Source organism: Serinus canaria, chromosome 2 (assembly GCF_022539315.1).
Source record: "Serinus canaria isolate serCan28SL12 chromosome 2, serCan2020, whole genome shotgun sequence".
NCBI lineage: Eukaryota > Metazoa > Chordata > Aves > Passeriformes > Fringillidae > Serinus > Serinus canaria.
In genome coordinates this window covers 12,832,750-12,858,749 of record NC_066315.1, presented here as the reverse complement: position 1 = coordinate 12,858,749, position 26,000 = coordinate 12,832,750, and the positions used below count along the sequence as shown (strand labels likewise).

The 26,000-nt window shown below is 38.6% G+C and overlaps 1 non-coding gene across 1 annotated transcript; it reads left to right on the top strand.

The window, feature by feature from the left end:
• Positions 1-17,063: 17,063 nt before the first annotated feature.
• Positions 17,064-17,135, top strand: TRNAG-UCC (transfer RNA glycine (anticodon UCC)). Its single transcript has one exon. It is a non-coding gene; the product is annotated as a tRNA-Gly (tRNA).
• The last annotated feature ends 8,865 nt before the right edge of the window (positions 17,136-26,000 follow it).

Below are 26,000 nucleotides of genomic sequence, written 5' to 3'. Positions count from 1 at the left end.
GTGAGATCATGGCAATCACAGAATTCAACAAATTATTTTTCTACTCCTCATTAACTTCAGCTTTTGCCTGGATTAGTTTGAACCAGCTGTAATTCATCTAGGCTTTGGTCTCCTTCCTGCTCTGAGAGATAACTGGTAAACAGCACCATCTGCATGGAACAAGAGAGTTTAAACTTCACTTTCGGTTAAAGACTGTGTTTTGGTTTGCTTTTTATTTTTTTATTTGCAGACAGCAAAGCAGCACCAGCTGAAATTAATCTTTTTGATGAGTAAACAATTTATTCAGTCCTTGTGAGCACCCAGCTGGATTAGTGGGACAGGGAAAGATTTACACTAAGTAAGCAATTGCTCTCTACACCACACAGTCAGATAAAACACTACTGCTTGTGTGAGATGCTATTGGCACTTGCTTCCTGGTGGTCACATCTGCACCACTTATGGGATTGAGCCAGAATGTCAGCTGGACCAAATTAGGGTCCTCCCACTCTGTCAGGCACCATTCAGCTCCCTGTTCTGAATGTTTCTTTCAACAGGAAAATAGACAAATGTGTGTAAAGAAAACAAGGATAGAGAAAACATATGTATGATAAGGAAAGTTTTTATCTTCCTAAATCTGAAAACAAAGCAAAACCAGCACTTCCTCTGTTCATCTCTGATTAACAATATTTGTCACTGTGAGTTTCTCTCACGACTTAGTTTAATAATATATCTGTAATAGGGACTGAGGCACTGACCAATGACCAAGACATTCTTACATCAGTGATTGCCTCATAAACCAACAAAAAAGTATTTTCTCCCTGGCCCAGACTACTGTTGAATAAATTCAATAACGAACTGGATCAGACAGATCAACTCAGAATGATGTTAATGACAGAGAACCTTACAATGTTATACAGAAAAAATCACTTTCAGAATCTGTGGAATGAATTTAAGATCTCATCATCCAGTTGCTCCAGTTGAAAAGCGAATAAAAGATAACTAAATGGTAATCATTCCCTTTTTTATTTTGTAATCAAATTTTATTAAATGTAATCTCTAAAATTGTTTAATATCTCCCAATTTGTGTGAATAATAAAAGTTTTTCTGTAAAATTGAAATTTGAATTTTTAAGTAGCTTTCCTAATAGGTTGAATTTCAAGAGTTTGTGTGACTAAAGTTCATGCACAAAACTGCTAACTAGGAAATATCACAGTTATGTATGCTAATAACATTGCTAAAAAATACTTGCATTTCCCACTCACTAGAAAATATTTGCTTATCCTAATCCAAAATTTCTATCTTCCCCATCCTTCCTGATTGACACATATAAGTAACTAGAGAAAAGGTCATCTGTTAATTTCTAAATATTTGTCTAAACTAAGCCAAATTACATACAGTAAATTCTTTAGTAGATTTCAAGGTTTTGTCATAAAACTGAATGTTTTTCTAAGATTTTTTTCAATGAAAGAGCTTCATGAAAGAAAGTTTAAAATAGTTTTCACATGAAAAAAACTCTGTTTAGAACAACCCAAAGTAAAGAGCTGGTTTTCACTCTTTAGACATCCTTCACATCTTCAGGAGACTGCTAAAACCACAAAATATTTGGTTTAAACAAAATAAATAGGGGATTATGATACTTTGTGGGGTCACATTTCAAACCCTGTGTTCAGTTTTGGGCCACTGACCACAAAAAGGACATTGAGGTGCTGAACTGTGTCCAGAGAAGGGAGCGGAGCTGGGGAAGGGTCTGCAGCACAAGTTCCATGAGGAGTAGCTGAGGGAGCTGGGGGTGCTCAGCCTGGAGAAAAGAAGGCTCAGGGGGAAACTTATTGCTCTCTATCACCTCCTGAAAGGAGGTTGTGTCCAGGTGGGGCCTGTCTCTTCCTACAGGCATGAAATGATAGAACAAGATGAAGCGGCCTCAAGTTGAGCTAGGGGACATTTAGATTGGATATTAGGAAAACATTCTTCACTGAAAGGCTGGTAAGGATTGGAACAGGCTTCCTAGAGAAATGTTTGAATCACAAGCCCTGAAGATATTTAAATATGTGGCACTTAGGGACATGGTTTAATGGTGGACTTTGCAGTTCTGGGTTAACAGTTGGACTGATGATTTCAAAGGTGTTTTCCAAACTAAACAAGTTTATGACTCTATATTTTGCAGGCAGCTAGATTTTCATCCTATTCAGTTGGCAGTTAAAAGCAAATTCTATATCTCCATATGTAAATGTGGATATAAAATAGTGGGCTACTTCAAGTTATCATAGAATCATTAGGATTGGAAAACAGCTCTATCCTTGATGGGTATCAAGGGATGTTCTGACTTGATAGAATGCAGAAAAAATTTTCTTCTTTTCTGGTTTCTACCCCTTTCAAAGGAATTGTTGAAATGACAGTTGTATCATGTTGTCCAGCTCATGGTTCTAGGAGCAGCTTTGCAGTTGCTGTCTGCAGAGGTACTTTCTTCCTTGGATGTGACCATGATGAACACATTATTGTCTTTTTAAATACACCGTTGCTCCTTTTTAACTAACATTTTAAAACTGTATCCTCTCTATTTTGTGTCTTATTGTTTTCTTACTGTCTTTGAGCCATTTTGGTTCCTGTCTCACAGATTTTATCCACTTCTTCTTTGTAGTTCTCGTAATCACATCAATTTTCATACAAATCTATGTGTTTGGCAGTTTTATCTCTGATCTGGAATCTTAGTCAGATTTTCACTTCATGAATGTGATAGCTGGCTTGAGTCCTTATCTGATGCAGTTAGGGTTCCCAATTTCTGCTTCAGTGGAAAGGCTGTTCCCTGACTTTTTTTAAAAAAAGTCTTACCCTGATAGCTTGTTCAAAGATAGTTTCCAGATGTCTCCTTTAAAACAGTTTCAGATGATTTAAGCTGCATTCCTTGTATCCTGCCTTTGCTATTTATAGTCTCAGCTGTGCATAGGAAAGGCAACTATATATATAAATTAAATGCAAAATTGTGCATTCGGTCTTGCTAACCCAAACAGATGGGTGAAGGGTTCTGTGGCAGCTGTTAGCCACCCTTCTGGCCTCAGCTTCCTGTCTGAGTTCATGTGAAGCACCTCAGAGCAGAATAAAAGATGAAATAGGAGGAGTTCCAGTAAAAGAGGCTGTAAACCTTTATCCCTGCTAGAGCTCTCTGTTGTGGCATGTGTCTTGTTCACACTGTGGAAGAGCAGCCATGCAGTCACCAAGCTCTGGCAATCCTGCTGGGAGCACATCCACATCCAAATGCATGTGTGAGACCAATCACTTTTCTTAAGCCACTGTGAGGTGCTTGGAGCCAATTGGAAATGTTCTTGGCAGTACTGGAGAAAGACTTGGATTTGGATAAAGACAAAGATGCTGGCAGGGGTTTGGGCTTGTGGAGACAATGACAGGGTTGTCTCTAATTGAAAAATAATCAGGATTCCTAATCCCTAACATCCCTCACATCCCCTCCCTGCAGAGAGCTCATAGCTCTGAAGAAAGGATGTCCCTCCTCATTCCCACCAAGTTACCAGGCAGATATTCACTGGAGGACTGTTACAAGATCCCAAAACTGCTTGCAGTTGATAAGAATATCAATGTGATTCTTCAGGAGGAGAATTCCTACTTACTTCTGAGAAATCTAGGGAGCTGCTCACCAAATACTGGAGAAATAGTCTGCCAAGATTTCAAAGTTTGGATCCAACATACAGGCTATGTTAGAAGGAGGTTGTTCAAAAAGACTTTCGTAGTTTCCCTTGCTTAAGGGATGAGGAAAGCATTCTGAATTTGGTGGCTACATACTTTTCTATTTTCTTCACGGTAGGCGCAGATAAAATAAGGGATTATCTGTATGTTTCCTGTCACTGATTCCTCCCTTACTAGAAAGACTCAGACACCATTTATCAAAGGACAAAGGTTGAATTCCAGTGCCAGGATTTTTATGACCAAGAGTAAATAGTATAAAGACATTTCTTTATTATTCTGCCTGAATCTGAACTATAACACACAGCATCAGAACAAGAAAAGCAGCTAGACTCAGGGAGAATTTGTGAGGGTTGGACCCCTTCTTTCTTCATTAAAGATTTTTGTAATAAATTTACAAGTGGAAAAAGATATAACCACAATAGATATCAGATGAGTTAGGGCAACTAGTTTTGAAATCCTTCCCCAAGATCAAATTATTTTCATTTTCCAGTGTTTGGAAGAACAGTATCCCAATCGTTTTGATGAGTTTTGAAATAGTGCAGTTAGAGAATAGTGTTGTTCCTAGGCAAGGTCAGCTGATGGGACAATTTAGAACGTGGGGGAGTGGAAGGAGATGGGAAGCACCATAAAATTACTGCTATATCCTGAAACCTGTAGTGTGAAATATGGCATAGAAACTTGGAGGGTCTGTTTGGTTTGTAAATCTGTTTTATAGACACAAATATTTTCTCAGCAGGGAGAGAGTCTTGTGTGGGTTCAGTTCTGTGATGCCTTCATTGACTCCATCATCATCATCATCCCAGATACCACCTTGTGGTCAGTGAGATGTTCCTCGTGGACTAAACACTGGAAAGTTTGGGTTTAGGTGGCAGAATGACAATATTTTTTTTTTTATGCACAAAATATTTTGCTTTGTGCTTTTTTTTTTTTTTTAAGTCTAATTTAAATGCTACCTTAATTAAATTACTGAAAGAGCCAAATGCTTTGCTGGCCTTTGTTTGAACAATTAGTTGGTTGAAGCCCCAATTTCCATGAATTTAGAGAGAATCTCTGACTTCAGTTTGGTAGGGGGTAGTCTATGTTACCCCATAGGATGAGACTCATTTGTTATGTGATGTTAAAGATCAGCTTATGATTTTAAATTTTTCAGCTCTATTTGGAGAAGAAAAACTCAGACAAGAATTACTACTTTATGGTAGTATGATTATTTTGCAACTAACTAAACAGCAAACAAACTAAGTATCTTGCTATTTAATGTCAGATACAGATATTCTCTATGAAATCAGAACATATACTATTTTGTTTCTAGTTCTAATGGCTAATAAAATCAACAAATAAAAATATAAAACTATTAAATGTTGATAGATTGTGGATTTTTAGATTTATTTTAAACATAGCCAACCAGGACAGTGAGCCTCATCATCAATGTCCTCATAAATAACTTTATGCTTCATTCAGATTCTGACATCTGTTTAGAATGAATAAATAAAACCATAATAAAGATTTACAGCTGAATAGACAGCATTTCATTGATTAATTAATTATTTCATTGATATTTGCTGATGACTCACTGCAACATTCTTGGTTCAGAGATATAGTCAATTAAACTTTTTAGGTAGAGTAACCTGACCTTACAGATATTAAGAATCAAATATTCTGTAAATTCACACTTTGTGAAGGATGGCATTTTAGGGAGTGTGGAATGTAGGAAGTGAACCTGTTTAGTACCAGTCCAGATCACTAATACTTCTGAAGTCTCATCTATATTATTTAATTTCTGTCCTTTTAATTTTATGAATATTTTAATTGCTTTTTCTTTTTTGTATTTCATTATGTCGACTTTCTTAGGGCAATGATATCCTTTGCACTTTTTTTTCTTGTGGGCATTTACATTTTTCTTTTATTTCAAAAATTTTAATTTAATAATGACAGAATCACAAGTTAACCATTATTCCAGGGTCTACGGAGCAACAACACATTGTTGACACTGTGCTTGTTCTCACAGAAAAAAGCAGCAATGAGTCAATAATTAGCTAGGTAGGCTCTCACTAATGTAATAGATGAGGCACCTTGCATCTGGCAGATATCTTCTAAAACCTGATATATTATACTCTTTTTTTTCCCCCCACCAGGGTAGAACTATATAATGAATAAAACTGCGATCAGGTGAGAGCAAACTCATTTGAGGCCTTTTTGATACTTAGGAGTTAACAAGGTTTGACTGTATAATTTAGCAAAGGTTGCAAACTTCTACTTAATTAAAATTAAATGGGCTGATGCAGAAAGTAAGGAAAAACCCCATGCTTCATAGCATATGTTCTCAACTCAAAACTAGACAAAACTTATCAAGTCCAGTATAAATTCTCCTCTGTGTTCCAGCTGTGACTAAAGAGCCAGATTAGAAATAAGGGATTTATCCCATGTGATGCAGAAATAAGGAAAGAGTGAAACTCATGAAAACTGAAACCAACTGTTCTTCTATTTCTGTTCACTGAGCAGAGAGTGACAGATGACACTGATTGTAGAGGCCCCATCCATCAGGTTTAATGACCTCTTGTTAAAACTTCTTAAGCATTCAACAATAGGACATATAATCATATTTCAGCACTTTTCTCAGGCAAAAAAAAATCACCTGTAAGTAAAAGGGAATAAAAGCCAGGAAATTAGAACTCTAGGAAAAATATCAATTTTAAAACACTGTAAGTGAAGGCAAAACATGCATTGGTACCTGTGATTATACATCTACAAGGTTATTCTATCTATTATAGCTGTAGGTGTTGTGTGAAACACTTTGTACTTTTTCCAAAGAACAAAAGTGCCATTCTTTTTGGAGCACAAAACTGTCTAAAGAAATGTGTGTCTGTGGGGAAAGGGCAGATCATTTAGCCAGGGACTGTGTTACAGCCAAACCTGCTAAAGCATAGAGTCACCTTACCAACAAAAGATTTTTGACATGCTGTTATTAGAAAAATATCTTGATTATACTGAGTAACAAGGATTTCACCATCTGTACTATTTCAGGGATATCATAGGCATCAGCAGGAATATGAAATTTGTACCTATATTATAAATTCCTCTACTGGGCTTTGTTTTCTTTCCCTGCTCAGATTCAAGCCTTCATTTCTTGCTCCTACTTCTAACAGTAGTTTCATTGAGATCTTAATAATTAACCACTTTCTATGATCTTAATCTCAATTTATTTAGATTTTTTTATTTATGGATGATACTGTCTATTTTCTTTCTTGTTTTTTGTTGTTTGTTTGATTTTTGTTTTGTTTGTTTCCGGTTCTTTATCTTTTTTGTTTTATGTGGGTTTTTTTGGTTTTTGTTCTGTTGTTTTTGGGGTTTTTTTTGGCTTCCTAAGGAAACTAAAGAATAGAATAATAAACATTCAAAGTATGACGACACTAAGAAAAGAGTCTTCTGTGGTTTAAGCCTCTTTAGTTAGCTGCAGTCCCAGTGGGAATGACTTTTTCCCTTGTTTTCTCTTCTCTAGTTTCTTTTTGATTATTGTATTTAATTTAATTTCATGAATTTCCATTTTCTTCTGTCATTCTTACTCTTTCTGATGTTTTCTTTTACATTTATTCAGCTTTTAGGAGCAAAAGCTTGAATATGTCAGAAAAGCATTCAGCACTTCACTCTAATGTTCTTGAAATACCTCTTTCTTCAGAATTATCTGTTTTGTAGAAGTTTCACTTTTATCCATGGATTGCATCCTAGACAATTCTTTCCCTTATATCCTTATTTTTCTTTTGTGGTCTATCTCTAAAACATTAATTAAACAATACTTCTTTCATTAAGCCTCCTAATTGTTTCCAGAATAATCAAGAACTTCATCAAAGAAAAGGCCAGATGATAGAGAAGGTCTCCATTAGATTTTTTAAAAATAATGGTTATTCTAGAGGAGAGCACAAGTTTTCCTGCTAAGGCATGATTTTCAGGCTGTGTTGAGCACATGCAGGTCCCACTAACTTTGGAAGAATATGTGCATCCCAAGCATCTCTGAAAAATTAGCCCAGTGCCCTCCCCTTGCACTTCTCCAGCCTGCCAAACACAACAGGAATCCAGTGGAAGTAGAGGGATTTATCTTGAAACAGGTGCATATGGATTCAGGAGGGAGGAAAAAGGGAATGTCTGTTAGCAAAACATGCTTACCCACTTGATATTTCATCTAAAGTTATATAACTGCTCTTTTCATGGGACCAACTAGCTGGCAATGGCTTCTTTGGAAAAATTTCAGTAGATGATGCTAAATAGAGACAGAATTTAAAAAGTGAAAGGAGGGAGTTAAAATTACATAAACCTAACAACCCATATAATTTGGTACAGAAAAAATAGAGTAGTATAAAGACATTTTATTTTCAGTTGAGAGTTTACAACGAATTTGGTCAGTGCTTCTGAGTCTTTGTAAGAAATGATCCTCAATATGAGATATACTAGTCCTTAAGGTGGAAAAATTTCCAAAGAAAACTTTTCATTGGAAAGAAGGTGGGGTGTCTTGAAAGAGAAGTGGCTAAAGCATCTGCCGTATTTTAATAGTTATCAAATTGACATGCAAAGAATAAAGAATTCAGAATGCCTTCATCAGAACTGTCTGATTTAAATCTATTTCCTTACTAGTACAATTGTGTAGAAAAGAGCTTTTTCCTCTCAGGTGTTTTTGAGAATTGCTGTCTTTAAAAGCCAAGAGACAAAGGCATCAGTGAAAGGTGTATTGCACATCTTCAGCTAATACAGCCATAAGACCCACATATTTCCTTATAAAGATATCAGAAGTGTGCTGGTTTCAGAAGCACTAAGCTGGGTATGATGGAGCAATTAAAGAAAGTTAAGCTGCTATGATGACTTGCCAGACCTTGCTTAAACTTGTCTTGGCCTGTCTTGAGGGTCTTTCTTCCTTGTTAAGCTATGACATCTTTCCAAAGAGCAGCTGTCTGTTGCCTGATTTGCCTAACTTGTGCTTATCTTCCAACATTATTATATGATGTTGCACTAATTTTTATGCCTGTATTTTTAACAATTTTAATGGTACTTGATTTCTATTAAGTAAAGATTTTGAAGTAGGAGAATGTAACATAAGTGATATAACAGGACTATTAATTCTAACTTTTTTTGCATTTGATTTAGATTTTAGAAAGGCTAGCAATAAATTCTTTCCTTAATATGTATGGTTTCCTATCAGAAGAGTTAGAAATCAAGACATAAAAGTTTGGTAACTTCAGTTACAAATAATGGTAATTTAAATCTACTATATTACACAAGATCTGAGGAAACTAATCTCTATTTTTAACCAAAGTAACTGTCAGTCAACTTGATTTGCAGTGAATATGAATTAGGCTCACAGTCCATAGTACAATTTGCTTTTTCAGATAATGAGCGATGTTTGTAGGACAAACAAACAATTCTGCAGCTCAGCCGATGCCTGATAACTTGGTGAACCAGACCAGCTAGAGGATTAGGTATCAAAGTAATCAAATTATAAACCAAATCATAACAAAAGAAAGGTAAAAAAAGGTATCCAGTGTATACAAATCTGTTCTATTAAGCATTTAACAGTTAATCCAATGGAATGTTGGTATGACTTCTAACGTAATTTAATTTTTATACAATAAAACTCCAATTTAAGAACTATTCAAGAGTCTCTACAGAAAGTTTTGATTAAAATAATGTAATTATCAGTATAAAAAGCCACATTAGCATAAAATCTCAGAGCAGCTCTGAGATTTAGGATGTACTTAGGATGTGGAGTATTGAGCTGAAAACCTTTAATTCCAAATTAACTTGCACAGAAATTGACACTTAGATAATAAAATGCATTAATTAAGAATGATAAAATTATTTTTGTGCACTAATGTTTATAAATTCAGTCTTAATCCTACCAAAACTAAGACAGAACTGTAGAATTGAATTACCTGAATGGCAGCAAGAATTGTGAAAAATAAAAACTTTTCCCTCTAAAATGAGTACATATTTTGAACCAATTACTTTTATAGCAAGCTTGCCCAGCTGTCCTGTGCAGGTCTGGGAGTTAGGGTTTGATGATCCCTGTGGGTCTCTTCCAGCTCAGAATATTCTATGATTCTAAAATGTCTAAGCCTGACAGTCCTGACCAGGGATAGGTCAAAACACAACCCACATGCGAAACCTCAGACAAAAGTCATTAAAAGTCAAGCACTGAGAAATTCTCACAATCACAACAGTGATTAAACAGTGCTCCCCATTTCCACAGAAGTCAATTTCTATGTGCAAGTGCAAGAAACAAGCGGCTTAATTGCTCATTTTTCTGTGAGCCTCTGGGACTGAGAATGTTAGCTTATTTAATGCATAAATACTCCAGAGTAATTTCCCCCATATTTATTTTCCACCAGTGCATCAATCATACTCATTTGACAGGGCTCTGGAAAGCATAATCTTTTCGACTGACCATAAAAAATGAAATATGCCAACCTTTTCAGAAGGTGAAGGAAAAAAAAAGAAATCCCTACAACACTAAAGACAAGCACCCTGTTACACATATTTCCATGTGCATATTTCCCTAAAGATGCAGAACTTAGTAATTCCCTGTAATTCCCCTCCCCTTCAGCCCTTTCATCTCCCAGAAAGATGGTGATGGAGTAAAACAGAATCTTAGACACCGGAACAATTATTAAATGTCCAGCAATATGTAGAAAAAAGAAATTATATAGCAATAAAAATAAAAAATAGAAATTATTTTTGTAGCCAAAATCAATCAGGATAACCTAGACTAAAACAAAAGCAGAAACTTTTCCCCTGCAAGAGATAGTAAGAAAGGAAGGGATAAAATAAAGCAACAAAATGAATATGGGTGTTTTTCTATGGTTCTGATTTTTTCTGCTATTAAAAAAAAAAATCCTATTTTTAATCAGGTCTTTGTGTTCAGCCTTCACAGTCAAATCTTCCAGTGCTGTCATCTAAAAGTAGGTAAAGGCAGTGGGTGTGGCTTTCCTTGCTTAAAGAACATGCCAAGAAACAGGAAATGTGCCAAGAAATGGAGGAATGGGGGAAAAGGAGTGTGCTGGATTGTGGTGGTTTGTTTTTCTTTGTAATCTTAAGCTGTTTCTTATTGTGAGCTTGTTCCATGTACCCCGTTTGGTTTCCCCAATGGTTTTGCCCTGAAGTTGTTTACTGCCATTTTCCTGCCTAATCCTATGTCAGTATCTGTGTCTATCTCCATTGCACCTCCCTGATTTCCAGACCCTTCCCTGCCAATCCTGGAAGTACTGCCCTTTTCCCTTGTTCATCAAATGTGACCCCACCCCTTTCTCTAGAACCTTCCTTCTCTATCACCCTTCCCTTGAGGTTCCATTGGTGTGACAAGCCTGATCCCCTCCCATGTTATCCCCTATTGGTTACCTGGAATCTGATCCCCGCCCTACATCCTCGCCTGCTCTTCTACTGTTGGTTAAAATTCATATCCTCCGCTAGTGCCCTCTCCTGTTCTTAGGCTGCTGTTACCTTGTTGAATTGTCACTTGTCTCTGCACCCTCTTGGAGATAAAATCCTCTTGAGAATTTATACAAGTGACCCCTCTTGTCTCCTTTATTCTGGTTTCTTCAACTCAAGACTTCATCCTATTGTGACACAGTGCAGCCCACTGCTGCCAAGAGCTATGTAGCCCTGTTCACACCACCACCTGTTTTGATTTTTTTAAGTTTTTTAAGCTTTTTGATGTTTACATTTTTGTAATGAACTTTCTCACACACTTTATGTAAACGACTTACTGTTTTGCATTCTTTTATGGAAAAAAAGAAATTTGATGGACTGTTGGTTTGTCCAGTGTCATTGGAGAGGTGGCACTTTCACCCTCCAATCCACTGTCAACTTCTGGAAAACTATAAATGTTGGAGTCAGAAATGAAAAGCTCTCTTTTTATCTTGGAAGAGCAGCATGTCTGCATCATGTTGTTTCATGTCCTGCAGTGACAACTACCCAGAGGGGTTCAAGGGGCAATCAGGGAGTAGCCACTCTGGGCATGAGCCAGGAGGTGAGGGCTAGCCCAAAGACTGACCAAGCTACTGCCTGTGTCACTGGAGGGTCAAAAAGAAAAGGAAAAAATAGCCTACTGGATCTTTGAATGTCCTTCACACATGGCACTAACTACGTACATGACATGTAGAAATAGAGAAGTTCTTTTACTACTCTGTCTATGAATCTGATTATCTAGAACAGATATTGGTATGAAAAGGTGTGCAAATATATGGATGTAAGTGACTAAAACCTCCCTACTTAAGGACTTCAGATGGGGCTAGTAAATCTGGAATAAGGACAGAAGGGTGTGTAGCTGCCTTCTGGAATAAACCACATTAATTTGAAGAAGGAAAAAAACCAAAACAACATCTTATTTCTAATAATCCTCTTCCTTTGGGGTTGGATTTTTAAAAATGTCTGTTTGTATTTTCATGGAATAGATAAAATTAGGTGACTTCTGTTTCCTTGAAGTACCATAAAAAGCCAGTAAAGGTCTGGTTGATTGAGTAGCTAATTTCTAAATATTAAGTAATTTTGTTACTCCTGGAAACATCTAAATCACAGCTGGATGGCTGGTATCTAGTGTGCTCAAAAATATCATTATCCACGCAATAATGAACCTCAAAATTTGTCTCCTCAAGTGATATCTCAAGTAACATAACAGCTAATAGAACCAGTCAGATTGTAAAAGAATGGTAGTTTTCATTTTATAATTTATCATTTCTATAAAAATCTGTCTATATTAAAGCCACTGTGTGTAAAGCTTTTGACCTACCAACTTCCTATTTTTAACACTGATAGAAAGGGGCCCATCCAGAAGGTGATTCATCAGTTTATTTTAGACCCTTAACCAGGGCTGTGATGGCCTTGGAGATGAACCTGAAATGAACCACTCCCTGAGGTGCCCATGCACATTAATGTACAGCATCCCAGCTTCTGAAGCCAAGTGACGGCATGAAAAAAAGTCTCAGTTCAGGTTTTCATTAAACTTCCTATCCACTGATAATTCAAAGAAAAGCTAAAGAACAAAACCAGTAATGCCTTAGGAGTAATTTAAGATATTTTAATTTTACTTTTTGGTTTGTTTTTTTTTTTTAATTTGGGCAAACTTGCTAGGTTTTCAGTTGATTCATCATCAGAATAACTACAAAGAAGTTGACTGCTGAGTTTTTATTTTAGCTGTACTACGCCAGCCATGTTGGGGCTTCCCTGCATCTGGTATTGTGAGATCTCCTTAAAATTAGAAATAATATTTCTCAGGAAATTTTATTTTATTTTTTTCAAGTTAACAGCTATCTATTTATTTTAGTATTAAGAATTTTGCATACACCAGGGAAAGAATCTTATTGCTGCCGTTAAAACTCAGTTACTTATTGGCAGAGAAAAGAATACTTGGCTTATTTTTGAAAGGTCAGACATATTACTAGATGTTAATAAAAATCCTCAGAGAGGATAATGAGAAATTATAGTGTTCCTAATATTTTATATCAAGACCAAAATCATACCATTTTATTAAGAAGGGAAAAAGTAATTTATTACTGTTATAAATAAAGGAAACTAAGTTAACTACATTACAAATGTTAAGCAGTGTTTGCAAGACTTGTTGATGAACAGCAACAAGTCAGGAATTTTGAAATGCCATCTTTACAGTCTACTTTAAAGTATTGCTAAATTTGAGTAGTTTTCTTCTTTCATAAAGATAAACATGTGTTTATGTGTATATTATCTTTATTGTATGTTGAGGACTGATCAATCATGGAGATTGGCCTTGATAAGCATAGCAAAAAAGCAGATAACTAACTCTGTGAACACTTTGTCTGGAGAACAGCATTTGGTAAAACTGAAACCAGTAACTAAGACAATCAGTTTATGTATAAAAGAATATCAGTCATGAGAAAGGTAAGATTTCCAAGGAAAAGCCCTATAAATGTTGGCTGTTAGACTTGGTTGGTCCTAAGTAAATTAGTTTTAAAACCATTTTTTAAAGCTTTTAATTTTTACTTGTATTGGTGCATTAGGTCTAAGTGTGTACAACTTTCAAACAGCTTCAAAGGATCAAATGTTTGTAATGTTTGCCACATATTTAGGAAGATTTCTCTGCTGAAATGTTGATATCTTTAATGTGAAGATTTAATGTTGTTTTTTTTTCCAGAGAAGTTGATAAAACTTGTAATAGGTAATACCCATATTCTGTTTCTATTGTGGCACTGTAGAGTTTTGAAATCTCCTGGAATATATTGTTCTTACTTCCTGGAATATATTACTTACTTCCAACCTTTTTCTCTGATAAGGACTGAGGAATCCTTTGGACCTAGGGTATAACCATATATTTCTTCCAGACTAACTAAATTAAAATCTATATTCTGCAGAGAAGCATATTGCCAGAGAACTGGACAAATTTAGTGCTGGCAAAGCCTTGGTTTTATTTTTTTCATTTTAATATCTTAGATATTCCTCCAGGCTGTGGATCTGCACCACATCAATTGTGCAATTAGCCAAGGACCTGAGCTGTAAACCAAAAGCACATGTGGCATGCCCAGGTCCTCAGCAATGACAGAGGTCACCAGCAGTGAGCAAGGCATGTCCCCTGGCAGAAGAGCCACGAGACTGCACCTGCAGGGAGCAGCCTTTGAAGCAAGGGTTAATGGAGAGGTTAGTGTGGTGATGCACTGAGTGGCTGAAGATGATATTGCAGCAAAAAACAGTCACAGGTGCAACTTATTTGGTATAAGGCCCAACAAAGAAAACCTTTAATAAGAAAGCAGAGAGTGTCTTGTGGTTGTTTGTGCAATTGGAACACTTTCAATTATGCCACAGCAAAATGCTTCTTCTCAGCTAAAAGCTGTATGCAGTAGACTCATAGCAAACAGATTTGTTGCCTAGTGAATTAAAACCAGATTAGGAAATGCTACCATTACTCATTCTTCGTGTTCTGGTAAGACATAATCAGGGTTAATTTGATCTGCTTGGTCATCAAGTGCTACTGGAACCTGTGTGCATCTGTGTGTGTGGTGAGAGAGGGAGGCAAAACAAATAACCAGGACAAATTTCATGCAGAGCCCCTGATTTGGCAGCGTGTGTCTATTGCCTGAAGGTGCAGGAGTTTAGGAGGCTTTGCATTTGAGACTGGAAAACTGAGTTCAGATTTCAAAAGATTTCCAGGTGCTTGCAGATGTCCAGAAGTGTTTCTAGAATTCCTTAAGAAGGATAAGATTACTCTGACTTGGGGAATGTGGCCCTCTGAGTTAATCTGCAAGTTTTGGTGCTTAAATACTCTAGGAATCCCACGCAGTTTTATGAGCTGAGGTGCAGGTGGCTGCCTTTAAGAATCAGCTTAGCCTACCCACTTCTCTGTCCTGTTCTGTCCATACACTTCAGCTTCCAGCTTCTCAGAGCTGGCAATCCTCATTCAGTGTTTTTTCTCAATTCAATAGGGGCCCATCTCTCTTTTCAGTTCTATCACACTGTTTTGAAATCACTTTCTTCATTCTGCAATGCCTTAAAATACAGGATAGTGAGTTGACAAAGATGTAGTTAAGAAGTTGAAGGAAGAGAAATATCATTCTTATAAGAACGTCCACACTTCTTCCAGGCTGACTGCTTTACTGAAGTTACTCAAATTTCCTAAGCAGTAAAGTAATTTACAAATGTTTGTCCACAGAATTTCAGGTTCCATGGAATTTTTCTGCAAGAGAGTATATAAAGAATAACCATTATTTGATGATTGGTAAACCATAGTTTTCAGTATTGTTGGAAACAACTCTCACTAGCCTTAAATTTACTAGAAAATATTTATGGTGTCTTTACTAGAAAATAATTATGGTGCCTACAGAATATTAGAAAAGCACAAAAATCATCACAATAAGGTATGTGTTTTTCAGAAGTCATTATGGTCAGTGAGTCTGGTGTGTCCCATTTTAACTTCTCTAACTGTAAGCCTACTGGCTCAAGGTCAAGGGCCCGTGTAAAAAGGTTCCACAACAAGTGCACAGAAGATGTGGTTCCCAGAAGCAGTGGTTTGCTGTTTGTGCACCACATGGCTGAAGTGTGGGTGTGCACAGCAACATGTGTGCACTGCATGTCCCACACAGTCAAAATGGACTCTGCACCGTTCAGCAGAGCCCTCTTTGTTTGTTTTGTTAAATCTTAGTTACAAATACACCTAACATTATGTCCTCGAGCTGTTTGAAGAGCATTCCAAATAGGATCTTGGCCAGTTTTGCTGACTTATATAAAGTAAAATGATGAGAAAAGGAGAGAAGACTCAATATCCTTACTGCAGTGTAGGGGAGCATGACAGACTTGCATTTAAGGCTGCAGAAAATGTCATCTATACCTACACTTGTACAATGGTCAGAATATGCACAAGCCTGGGGGACTTTCTATGGACCTATTAATCACTCAGATGCCAAGTGACAGAAAGTGACAGGATCGATGGATGTCTGATGATATTGTGTCTTACAGCTTCTCTGATTACTGCTGCAGGAAGCTGAAGACAGGGGATTTGAGAATGAGAGACAGGAAGGTCTCTCTGTGTAGGACCTCTCTGCTGGCACAGAATGGTTTCTAACACAAACTTGCTGAGATCCCTCCTTATGAAGAGCCATATCTGCTTGTAAACTGGACATTCTCAGAAGTGAAATCACAGGTGCCCTAGAGTGCCCTGGGTTATTCATAGGATATGCTCACACCATGTGAGTTCTTTGAGATTTTGTTCTTCTAAAATACTTTGTTGGCTCTATCCACTGTAGTAGAAAACTTTTCACCACATATTATGCCTCAAAAATGTATTCAAGTTTGAGATTCAGCATTTCAAGGTTGTGTTTCACAGAACCCTCTTTCAAATATAAATCTTTTGCAACTCTATTTAGTTTATTTTCAGCTATATTTTCCCTGTAATTCTTATGTTTCTTTGGATGATACTGAGAAGACAAAAACAGTACTTGATGGAAAGGACAATATATGTTGTTTTTTAAAACTTTTCCACCTAACTTTTCAGATGTGAGATAAAAATCTCATCTGCAACATTAATGCTGGAAAGACTATTTCTTTTCCTAAAAAGTGAAGATGCTTATTTCATCAGATGTCAGCCAGCCTTTTTTCCCAGTTGTGCACAGTCCCCCTTCTGAAGGTTTTAGTCCTATTTGGAATTTCTTTTATACCAATCAGGATGTTGGAAACATTTTACTGAACAAAACCTTTTTATAAGTGTTTAAAAACAAGCATACCATCTTCTGATTTTCTAGTAGCTTTGGCAGCCGTGAAGAAAACCTGAATGTCTCCCTCAGTAGCTCTTTGCTGTGCTCGAGGGCAGGCAGTAAATCCTGTGGCAAACTGGGAACAGAAAGAAGAAGGAAAGGAATGAGGAAGGCAAGGAAGGATATTTCACCACCGCAGCGTTGGTGGTATAGTGGTGAGCATAGCTGCCTTCCAAGCAGTTGACCCGGGTTCGATTCCCGGCCAACGCAGCATCCTTTTGACGCCGTTCCCAGCGGGGTGAGGAGGCGCCGCCGTCCATCCATCCCATCCATCCACAGGGATGCGAGCGCCGGGAAGAGAGGGAGCCTGCCGGGTGCGCAGGGCAGGACCGGGGGTCGGGGTGGGGATCCCACTTGGCACAGAGGCCAGCGAAGGTGTCTCTGCCAGAGTCAGAGAAGGCCTTATCGCACCCAGGAATTGTCCGTAGGTGAAGGGAGCTGCATTTGTGCGGGTGGGAGCGTCGGTCACTTCTGGAGCAGTGTCGGTGTCCGGGTCTTGTCTCAGTAGTGGAGATTCGTGGGAATTCTGGAGAAGTGTAGACAAGGATGGTTGGAGACCGTGGCATTTCTGCTCTGAAGAAAGAAGAAAGGGCAAAGAAGGGGAGTCTTATTAATAGGAGAAAATATCTGAAGGCAGGGTGCAAATAGACCTCAGAATGGAGCCAGACAGTGCACAGTGGTGTCCAGTGGCAGGACAAAAGGGAATGGGCACAAACAGGCACGTGGAAGGTCCCCTCTGAACTTCAGGAAACACTTTTTCATTTTGGGGGTGGCTGAGTGCTGGTACAGGTTGCCCAGAGAGAAGGTTGTGGAATCTCCATCCTTGGAGATTTTCAGAAGCTGTCTGGACATGGTCCTGGACAACTGAGTGTTCCTGCTTCAGCATCAGGGTCGAGCAGATGGCATCCAGAGGTCCCTGACACCCTCAGCCCTTCTGTCACTCTGTGCCAAGCAGTCCAGCCAAGGTGAGAACTGAGGGTGTTTGTGATTTCTCTAGGAGGGGGAAGAGCACCAGGCGGTGGCTGAGGCAAGGCAGCCAAGGGAAGGTGTGTTACTCCAGCAGAGCTAGAGCAGTGCATACAAGCTGTGATTCACTTCAGAGACAGCAGCTGGTGCCTTCAGGTGATACAGCAGAGTACAGAGTTTAGCACCTCCCAGGAAGACTCACTGTCTGTGCCCAGTCAGGTCTCTGAGAGGGCCAACCAGTTCTGGTGATGCAATTAATCACTGTCAATCCCACGGCTCAGAATCTTGTTATACTTGAAATCTGACTCTTGACAACTCTTTCAGAGAAAATGTTCCTTCCCAAATCAATTTTGAAATAATTTATATTATTTTTCCAAAAGCTGTTTATATCATGATTGCAGACAGGACTGACTCACACGGTAGGCTGAAGTGAATGGAAGAAAGTGCAATTATAATGAATGTTCACCTCTTTTGTTTCAGTGTCCCTCTTTTTTTCTCCCTCACGTGGGAGAAAACACACTCATAGGTTTATAGAAGTCAAAAGAAGGAAAGGGCTAAAGGAGCTGAGCTAGCCCAATGAGAAATTCCAGCCATTTGCACTTCACAGCTGACTAAGAATGTGTAATGACTAGAGTTCCTAGGATGAGTGGAGGATAGAAGATACAGGCTGTGAAAATGTAGTTAAAATAGACTAGATAGATTTACAAAAGGTTGATTTTTGGAAGAGGATGAAATCTTCTGTCCTTCTAGAAGAGAAGAGGTTCTGGAAGCAGTGGGTGGGTGGGAGACAAGGGGCTGAAATTTAAACCAGAGGGGTTTTACCTGCCCAGATTCTCATTGTAACTTTTTTGTTACTAAACCACTAAAATTAAACTAATGGGTCAAAATGATTAGTGGCCCTTCTTGAATCATATTAGACTTCTACATGGAAAAAATTTTCTTGTTTATGTAAGCCTGTTTCCCTCATGTGAGGGAAAACCCTCGCATGAAAGCCTAGAAAATGCTCCAAAAAGAGCTGCTGAACCATCAGGGATGCTCCACTTAGGGCAAAGCCAGAGGCTGGATGGAGCAAGCAAGGCGTCACACTCTGTAGTACATGGGTTAGTCAAGGTCCCCTAACAGCCACTCCCATCAGCCTCAGGCTTTAGACTGAGCTCTCAGGTGACAGGTGAAAAGGAGACAACAACAATATGAAACTGCAGGAGGGATTTGCACTCAGTGTCCTACATGCCCACAGATCACAACTCAATACTTTGTATGTACTTGCTCTTGTAGCAGTTCTCATAGATATCACTGTGCTTGCCAGATGTGTTTCTCACAGTTTCTTATATCTGTGTTTTTCTGTTGTAAGTGGAAATACAAAACTTGGTATTTTCTCATGACTTAAAGGCAGTAACTTTGCTGAAAACCTGTAAACTATGAGATGCTTCTGGATTTTTTAATTTTTACTGCACAGGAAGGCAGGCAGTGATACGTTTTGTTGTTCAACTCTATTTTGACACTTCAGCTGGAATTGTGCAAAGTCTTGAGATGTCCTTGAAGTGTGCAGAGTGGTAGTATTCTGTGCTAGCAGTACTCAGTTAGTAGGGTCTCACAGCTGATTAACAATGAGCTGTGATGCAGATTTGCAATCAGCTCCCAGGAAAGGCACAATGCCATTTTAGAAGCAGGACGAAAACCTCATTCAGACACAACTTCATTCAGAGAATTGTGTTTTAGAGCCTGAGTATCACAGGATGGCCTGGGCTAGAAGGGACCTTAAAGGTCTTCTGGTTCCAACTCCCTGTCGTGGACAGAACCCCCCTTCACCAGATTGTTCCAAGTCCTATCCAGCTTGGCTGTGAACACTTCCAGGGATACAGCAGCCATAATTTCTCTGGGCAACCTGTTCCAGTGCCTTACCAGCCTCACTAAAGAATTTTTTTCCAATATCTAATCTACACCTACTCTCAGTTTGAAACCACTCCTCCTTGTCATATTATTGTAAGCCCTTGTAAATATCCCTCCCTGTCTTTCATGTAGTTATTTGTATTTGATTTATTCCTTCTTTTGAGTACAGGGAAAGAATTTACCTATTGCTATTATGGATGGCCTAAAAAGAGAAGTTCTCCCTTCTCAGGTAGCATCTGCTTCCTGTCCACTAACTCATTGCAGGAGCCCAATATCTAAATATCAATAATAAATTCTCAAAAATAAATTCTCTACAAAATTTGCATCACTCTTCTTAAAAAAAAAAAATAAAAAATAAAAACAAAAGTCCTCAAGCTTTCCATCTACAATAATCTGAGCTTTGATATTTTAAATATCAAGCATTAAACTTAAACATTAAACTATCAAACATTCTTTTTAAAAAGAACTCCACAGTTGTTTAAACAGTTAGTATACTGACTGATATAGTTCTACTGCTTTGTTCAGCTTCCTGCTCTAGTTCTATTTATTCACATTTTGGCATTTGCTTTACAATTAATTTATATAATTTTAGAGTATAAAGCAGATACATTATTTATTGTTTTCTGCACGCTTAGTGAAAGTAAGTGTAAAAATATTGAGAATCCTTCACTTGTGCTTGATGCTCAAATGAAGCGGAAGTGGCGGAAGGAAGTGGCGGAAGGAAGGAAGGAAGTGGCGGAAGGAAGTGGCGGAAGGAAGTGGCGGAAGGAAGTGGCGGAAGGAAGGAAGGAAGTGGCGGAAGGAAGTGGCGGAAGGAAGGAAGGAAGGAAGGAAGGAAGGAAGGAGGAAGGAAGGAAGGAAGGAAGGAAGTGGCGGAAGGAAGGAAGGAAGGAAGGCGGAGGAAGGAAGGAGGAAGGAAGGAAGGCGGAAGGAAGTGGCGGAAGGAAGGAAGTGGCGGAAGGAAGGAAGTGGCGGAGGAAGGAAGGAAGGAAGGAAGTGGCGGAAGGAAGTGGCGGAAGGAAGGAAGTGGCGGAAGGAAGGAAGTGGCGGAAGGAAGGAGGGAAGGAAGTGGCGGAAGGAAGTGGCGGAAGGAAGTGGCGGAAGGAAGTGGCGGAAGGAAGTGGCGGAAGGAAGGAAGGAAGTGGCGGAAGGAAGTGGCGGAAGGAAGGAAGGAAGGAAGGAAGGAAGTGGCGGAAGGAAGGAAGGAAGTGGCGGAAGGAAGGAAGGAAGTGGCGGAAGGAAGGAAGGAAGTGGCGGAAGGAAGGAAGGAAGTGGCGGAAGTGGCGGAAGTGGCGGAAGTGGAAGGAAGGAAGGAAGGAAGGAAGGAAGGAAGGAAGGAAGGAAGGAAGAAGGAAGGAAGGAAGGAAGGAAGGAAGGAAGGAAGGAAGGAAGGAGAGAGAGACACATATATACACCCTCATGCCTTTCTGAGTGCATGAATTGACTAACATAGCCATAGCAGTCTTTCTGAAAAATGGATAATAACACAGTTTATTTTTTTCCATTTCTTTTCTTCATCTCCTCAAAAAAGACTCAGGTAGTTTTTATGTTCTAGCATATTTTTTTGGACTATCCAGAAGGAAAAATATACTTCCAAGAATCTTATGAAAATTCCATTAACACACATCTTGGCCTGAGACTTCTTTGAACATCAAAGTAAGCTACAAGTTAATTCACTGGCATCCAGCTGCATTTGGTGCTATGCTCATCATAGTGAGGAGGCCTTTTTCTGTTTCCATCTTTCACTGCTTATGTCAAACAGTTTACAGAGAGGCAATATAAATTCAGACAGAGTGCTAGGAATGCCATCAATGAGTTTGGGAGTTTACATTGTGTTTGTGTGAGGTCACTGAATGTTGTCTGCAATGATCAATGGCCTGGTGAATGCTTTTAAAGCCAGGGGCTACCCTCAGTGTCTTCAGTTACTCCATGTTAGGTTATGTTTTATTAGAAGGGCTCAAGCAATTCTTCTCATGCATTTTTTTATAATGGATTTGTGACTGTTCAGTGTTTTTTTGTGGCATTTCCCTGTATTCATAACAAGAAGTCAGGTGAACAGTAAGATAAATTATATTTAACCTAGAGGTGACAGATGTAGCAGAGGTGAAAAGGTTATATCTATTAATAAACAAAGTTTGAAAGCCTTTTAGCACCATCTTTCACATCACTCTTATCTGACCTTTTGCACAAGATGACTTTCACAGGCTTATTCCATTGAGAGGGGGAAAACAAACACTATTTTTGTGGTTTTTCTTTTGGTTTTTTTTTTAATTTTGAAAAAATTAATCATGAAGAATTTCAAGTTGTCTTCCTGAGTGAATGAATGAAGTGCTGGTGGTACTGCAGATGAAAACTGGATGAAAATCTTGGATTTTTCCCTTGGATGAAAAGATATGGTAGGTTTATTTTGGTCCCAGTGGGTGCTGACATTTTAACCCACTTATCTCTGATTTATTCAATCCTTGACAGTCCCAAAAAGTGATGCATTTTGCCTGAAGGCTCTGTAGGTGAGGCAAGTTGACATACGCTTTTTCTTTCTGTTAAGGGGGTAGTCTCCTCTGCAGTCCAGTGGGTGAAGTAGGGGGAAATAGAAAAGGAAAATGTTCATGATAAGGATTGTTTTTTTCCAAATTCCTTCTGTTCATTGTATAAAGTAACCCTTGGAGTTTACTTCATATAAATGCAGCCTCTAAAGGTCAATGTCTGCATGATCAATAGTAATCCACAGGTTGTTAAAAATAAAATTTGTAGCATGGTAAAGCTAAAAATAATTCAGGATATTCTTGAATAATTGTTTATTTTAACTTCTATGCTAATAAAAATACTCAGAGCAAACATCGATAGACTGTATATGGCTTAAGATCAGGTGGAAATACATTTTATAATTCCACACTTAGACAACTTCCAATACACCTCATGGACCTGTAAGATCATCAAGTCCAAGCTTTGTTGAAATACCATTATGCCAACACAATCATGTCAAGAAGTGCCATGTCTCCTTGGCTTTTGACAGGTTTGACTTGTTCTGAGTTCCAGAGATAGTGTCCCTCCCAGTTCCCTGGGAAGCCTGTTGCAATACTTAACTACCCTTTTAGTAAAATGTTTTTCCTAATATCCTCCTTGAATCTCCCCTGACACAGTTTGAGGCCATCTTTGCTTGTCCTACCACTGCTTTCCTGCCTCACCTTTCTGCAAACTCCTCTCAAGAAGTTGTAGAGAATGAGAGTGTCTCTCATCAGCCTCCTTTTCTCCAGGCTGAATTTCAGCTCCCCTGAAGTTGGATTTATGAAGTTGGATTTATTTACCATAAATCCAACTTCAGAGCTATTAAAGTTAAATGGCATAGTCCATTTTCCAACAGCACAAGGGCAAAACTGACTGTTGATGTACCCCATTAATTTAGATGCCTAGGGCCTGATCCAAGTCTCCTTCAAGTCAAACAACACACAGCCACTGACTATTGGAAACTGGCTGACACCAGTAGCTGCAAGCAATACCAAAACCAGGAAATTCTGTTCTCTCTTTTCTGCATGCTCAGCAAATCCTAATATGGATTCCCCATTTAAAAAACACTTTAACATATTATTCAATTAGCCACTATTTTTCATTCCATCCCAGAAAGTAATGTTTTATTCTCTCTTGATAAATACACTCATATGTTTAGATGGCTTTCCAGAGCACTAAATACCTCTTCCATTATTTTGTCTACATTTCTATCTGATGTTTCACAGCAGTTCAAGTATAACAACCAGCCTAGTGCTCTTTCCAAGCTTGTACTGAGTCTTCAAACTGCTAAGAAAATGAAAGATGAAATCCAGATTTATGTGACCTGAATGACATCTGACCATTTTTTACATTAAAACAATCCAGCCTAAACCCACAGTGTGCTTAATTGTTTCATATTCCCAGTCACACCACTGCTTTGTGGCACTTACATCTCTGACACTTCAGACTGTCCCAAAGCAAACATCACATTAATCCGTAGATTCTTTGCTCATTCTCTTATCTGTTCATGGCAACTGAGACCTTTCTGTGCTCACACAAGAAGACTAGGATCATAAATAATGCCATTGTCAAATCATTCTCATTTCTCTTTGAGAATTCTTGATAATTCTAGAAAACCTTGAAGACAGTGACCCTCAGTAGCTGACACTGGGAAGCTGCCATGAAGGGCAGCATGTTCTGTCACCGGCAATTTCTTACTTACAGAATCTGAGCTTTAGGTGTACAACACAATTTTAAAAGAAGTTTCTGTAATTTCCTCATATTAATAAATATTTTCATATTATTACAGTGTCACTTGAAAACAAACTGTTGATGACTAAAACTTGTACACTGCAGGTATTAATGAGCACTGAGGTCTCTGCTCTTTGGAAATCATCAATAGGAAATGAAAAAGCAGTTTTTTAAAAAGAAAATATACTTATTAGTAAGGAAAAAAACCATGTTGGATTAGGTGCTTCTACAGCTCCTATTACCTATTATTAATTTAGAGCAATTTGAAGTCTTTAGTGTTTTCTGTGAAGTAGTGAAGAACTGTCTTTCCCAATTTTGCAGATGGGTGAAAAAAGGCAATGGAGTTACATTTTGTGTCTCTAAGGCATAAAAGAAACCAACCAACTGCCTCAGGAAAATCTGTGACAGAGCAGCTACTTGAATCCAGATTTTCTAATGGTCTGACCAGTGGGCTGTTCTTCCCTCCTGCAATTGGAAAAGTTATTTTAAAACTGCAAATATACCTTTTGGTGCCTCAGAATAGTTTCCTCTCAGCAACTTCTACCAGCAGCTTGTATTCTGGTGCCTCTCACCATTATCTTAATTTCTCCCTGTGGCTTTGTAGACAACTCCCTCCACTTCTTTCATTCTACCCATTCCACTTGGAATCTGGGCCCACGCTCCCCAGCCTGCTTTTCAGTGCTGGGAAGAGGAAAGGACACATCATTAGTGCTCAATGGTTTTCTCAGCAGGTAATCCTAGCCAGATAAATTAGTCCATATTTAAAGCCCTAGGTCAGAGGGTTTTACTTTGTGGACAGTGGGAGGGTCTGAGTTTCTGTGCAGTGAAGACAAGTCCTTAGAGAATGCCTCAGCACAGGCAGTGCTTTTGCTGGCAATTAGAGCCAATTTGGTGTAAAATTATAGGTCTCGTGTCTTTGAACGAGTATGCTGAAACAGTTATCTCCAACAATTTTGTGGTACAGACATACAATCACAACAAAGCCCTGTGAATCCATGAGAGATTTCCATGGGGAATCAGGGTTAGAAACATCCAGCCCCTGGCACTCTAATTAGCCATAGTTTGTTTTGCTGACTGCAGTCTTTAAAGCCTCCAGTTATCCTTCCTATATGGTAGAACTGGTAGACCATTAGGGTCACAGTGCTCCTGTGATGTGTGACCCAGTCTAGATTCTGGTGGTTTCATACCAGAGAGGATTGTCCTGCCTGCCTGGGCCTGGTCATTTGGGTGTCACCACAGTGTCCCACTGTGCTGCTGGTGAGGGGCTGAGGTGACATGATGAAAAGGGCAGATCTTCCTTTTCTGCCCTTCTTTCCATGTCCCATGGTGTGAGGCCGTGATCCCCCTTCTGTCCTTCTGAAGCCCTTACTCATGGCATATAATATTAAAAATCACCTGGGAGACCCCGTGACATAGCTTGGCCAAAGAAGGGTTAAAAGAAGTTAGTAGCATGGCATTAGGCAAACCTGAAAAATCTGTCCAAAAAATCTGGATAAACACCTAGATCGATTAGACCTCACTAAGCTTTGTCTTGCCAAAGCTGACTGGCTGCAGTTTTTGGTTGGTTAATTTAAAATCACATCACGTATGGACACACTATACTGCTTTTACAGGAGGGTAACCTTAGCCATAGTTTAACTCAAGTGTTATGTGTTGTGAATCTTTCCAGATAACTCAGTCTGACCACCAGTATGGAACAACTTTTCATTCAGAGGCTTTTGTTTTACATTCCATATTAAGTTTACTTAATATAGATTACCAGATACTCCAGAGAGAATCAGCTGCCATCACTGTTTAGTTTTTTCTCTGCAGAAATCAAATTAAATAACATATCTGAATCCTTAAAGCAAAGCAGCAGTGTCTGTTCTGGCTCCATTTTCACTTGTGCAGCACTTTTTTTTAGGAGAAGAAACCTCTTCATGCTTTCTCAGGAATTCACTAAAGATTAGTTTAGATTCACTAACAAGGGAGCTGGGTGGAAAC